This window comes from Crocuta crocuta, unplaced genomic scaffold, assembly GCF_008692635.1.
Source record: "Crocuta crocuta isolate KB4526 unplaced genomic scaffold, BGI_CrCroc_1.0 scaffold289, whole genome shotgun sequence".
NCBI lineage: Eukaryota > Metazoa > Chordata > Mammalia > Carnivora > Hyaenidae > Crocuta > Crocuta crocuta.
The window spans coordinates 1,294,557-1,298,391 of record NW_027533264.1 but is presented as its reverse complement, the minus strand read 5'-3'; positions in this window follow the sequence as shown (position 1 = coordinate 1,298,391).

Below are 3,835 nucleotides of genomic sequence, written 5' to 3'. Positions count from 1 at the left end.
CAGATTCAATTACCAGCTTGGCTTTCAAATCGGGCTCCAGCCAGTAACTTTACTGGAGAAAATGACTATGTGATTATTTCAACCTTGCTCCAAACACCATTTTAATTGGATCTGGGAAAAGGCGATTTGGGCATGGAGGGGCCGTCGCGGGGCAGGAGTGGAGCAGCTCGGGAATGTCAAGGAGGAGCCCACTAGCCCCAGAGCCTGGAGAAGCTGTAGCTGCTTCTGAGCCACTCCTCCCAGACCCCCACCCTCTCCCTGATATTCACCCTGGATCTGGGGGTAGCTTCAGCAGGAGAGAAAAAATTGGTGGTGGAGGTAGTACGGGGGCTTCGCGGGCAAGCAGGCTGAGGGTGGGGAGTGGATGATTCTAGCAGCTGCGTTTCCGGCCCAAAGCAACCTTCAGCAACTTAGGAAACTGCTTTTCTGACAATCACCTTTCTCTGCCTTCAGCCCCAGCCCCCGTGGGAGTAAACTTTTGCTCAAACGCTAGCCCCAAGGAAGCAGAATTGGAAAGAACATCTGATTTTCCAGAATCCAGCAGAGCCTTCTAGAGGGATTTGGGATTATCTGCTCCAGGGATCACTGTGCCAGCTTTCTCCCTATTAGGCAGATCATTGGGATTTGACTACGTACTAATCTTTCTGAGCTTCGGCTTCCACAACTGTCAAAGGGACAGTTGGTCCTAGGTGACCCCTGCGGCCCCCTCCCAACTGGGAAGGAAGCTATTTCAGCTGATTCCCCATGTGTCTGTCCTCTCTGAGGCTGGAGAAGTGCAACCCCAACTCCTCAGTGGCCATCTCCGTGGGGGCCTGTGGGCTCTTAGCCTTACAGGGTCTGTGGACCCCAGCAGCAGACCTGTCCCTCCCCATCTCTGAGCCAGATCTCCACCAGGGGACAGGATGAGAGCGAGAGCCTGCGATCGGGGCAGGAGGGCAGGGGCAGGATATGCCCCAGAGGTTGAAGGGTTGGCAGGAAGGACACAAGAAAGGACCTCCCTTGATGCCATCTACGTGTGCCCCGAGGTCTGGCCTTCCCAGGGCCCTCTCTCTGGTGACTTTTCCCCATCGCCAAATGAATACTATGTCAGCACTTTAAAAAAAAAAACTGCTTAGGAGGCGCCTGGGTGGCTCAGTCTGTTGCACATCCAACTTTGGCTCAGGTCAGGATCTCAGAGGTTGGTGAGTTCAAGCCCCACATTGGGCTCCCTGCTGTCAAGACAGAGCCCACTTCAGATCCTCCATTCCCCTCTCTCTGACCTTCCCCCACTTGGCTCTCTCAAAAAAAACCTGAAACATTTCAGGGACGCCTGGGTGGCTCAGTCGGTTGAGCGTCAAACTTTGGCTCAGGTCATGATCTCACGGTTCGTGGGTTCAAGCCCTGCGTCAGGCTCTGTGCTGACAGCTAGCTCAGAGCCTGGAGCCTGTTTTGGATTCTGTGTCTCCCTCTTTCTCTGACCCTCCCCTGCTCACACTGTCTCTCTCTCAGAAATAAATAAAACATTAAAAATTTTTCAAAAATAAATGAAACATTTCAAAAATAATAAAATGTTTATTTAAAAATAAATAAAGAAGGGCGCCTGGGTGGCTCAGTTGGTTAAGCATCCAACTTCGGCTCAGGTCATGATCTCACAGTCCATGAGTTCGAGCCCCGCATCGGGCTCTGTGCTGACCACTCAGAGCCTGGAGCCCATTTTGGATTCCGTGTCTCCCTCTCTCTCTGCATCTCCCATTCATGCTCTGTTTCTCTCTCTCTCTCTCTCAAAAATAAATAAACATTAAAATTTTTTAATAAATACATTTTTAAAAATGGAAATTGCTTAAAAGCTGCCATTTGGCAAATGTGCTCCAGGGAGCTGCCCACAGCAGGAGTGAATGTGTCCCCCTGCACCTCCCCACCTAGACATGGATGCTGGCACTGCAGGGAGGGCAGGCCAGGCCTTGACACACCCCAGCGTGTACGGGTCATAGGCAAGAACTTATAGGGCACTTGGTGGGCACGGGAGAGGGACAGTGGGCAGGTACAAAGGGAAAAGAAAATGTTGGTTAAATTCATCCATCCGATTTAACACCTCTTGAGGCCGGGGACTGGGCCAGTGTGACTCCAGGAAGTTGACAATCTTGTCTTAGAGGCAGGACACCTCTTTCCTGGAGTCACCCGGAACTCCAATACATGGAGGAAAAGATGGGGAAGAAATGAGACCCTGGGCACTTATGGGCCGTCAATGTCAATAGGATGAAACCCAGGAGGACTTCCTGCAGGAAGAAGGTCTGGGTCCGGTTTGGCCCTGGGGATGTTGGTGGGCATTCTGGAGGTAGCTGAGATGCACAGGGAGAAGAGGCAGAGAAAAGCAAGCAAGTAAGCACGATGGTTGTATCTTGTGTTCAGGACACCCCTGACAGGGAGCGATTATTATCTCCCTTTTCCAGACTAGAATCCCGGGCTGAAGACAGGTGCAGACACTTGCTGGGGCCACGGGAAGCCAGGAGGGACAGATAGAAGGTCTGCCTTTCCCTGACCTGGTTGCCTTCATGCTGAGAGCACCAGCTGGCAGAGGCCCAGGCTGGGCTCCATCGGGAATCAGGAGGCCGGTGCCCTGGGAATTTCTGGGATCCACGAGGATCCAGGAATAAGACCTGAGACAAACAGGACCCCAGCCCTCCAAGCGAGCGCCTGCTTGGGGGCTGGGGGTAGGTTTCAAAGGCTCGGATCAGGGGAAAATTATATTGTCAAAGAGGGAAGCCAGTGCTGCCATCCTTCTTTCACTCATTAATTTCTGGGGAAGTATTAGCTGTCAGCAAGCAGCGGCCCTCCAATTCAAATTACAGAATTTGAATTCTTAATTTCTCCTAATCCATCAGTGAGCTGCCTTCCTGGGCTAATATTAGCAGCGCTGGTGAGGCTTATAGCACAGACATTGATGTCTCCCTCCCCCCAAAGAAAGCCCTAATCGATAGGGCTGGGCTGGGGGCGGGCCCTCAGAGACAGGGGGTTACGCCCTCCTCGTTTCCCCTGTGTCCAGTCCCAGGTAGAGGGCGGGGTTTTGGGGAGGTCTGGAGGGACAGGAGAGCAAGGGAGCGATAAGGAGGGCAGAATCAGAGCCTGAGAGACAGAACGAGGGAGGGAGGCAGGCTGAGACCCAGGGAAAGACAAAATTAGCGAGACTAAGAGAGTTGGAGGCAAAGGGATGGGGAGACTGGGAGGCTCAAAGAGATGGATGGAGATGAAGCGGAGGCGGGGGGAGCCCTTCAGAAGCTAGGGTCAGAGGAACACACATACCCGCTTCATTCATGGAAGATTCAAGCAAAACCAAAGCCCTGTGGGACCCCACAGGATCATGGGAGCATTGGGTCCCCTAGATAACACGGCACCTATAACACTGGACCCCATAGTCCACTTTGCCTATAGATGTCCTGGAGGAGGCACCTCGAATCAAATCATAGCTCAAAGGCCTCCTCTGCCAGGAAGCCCTCTTGCTTTCTATCTGGCAGCACCATCTCTTTACCTTTGGGCAGTAGCACCTTCTCCTGGTCAGCTAGTTATCTGGGTCCCGGAAACATTCTCTGCACAGGTGGATTAAGGAAGACAAGACCGTTAGGAGGTCCTAGGCTGAGCACCTCATGTGCATCTCTCTCTCTCTCTTTGACAAAGCCACGAAGTAGGAACTATTATCACCCCCATGTGATAGGTGAGGAAACAGGTAGTTAAGTCACTTGCCCAAGGTCATGGGGCAATGAAGTAGCAATGTCAGGATTTGAACCCCAGAAGGCTGGCTCCAAAGCAGAACGGTTAACACCATGTGACAGAATCTTGAGGGGCATCTCCAGGGGGTTGC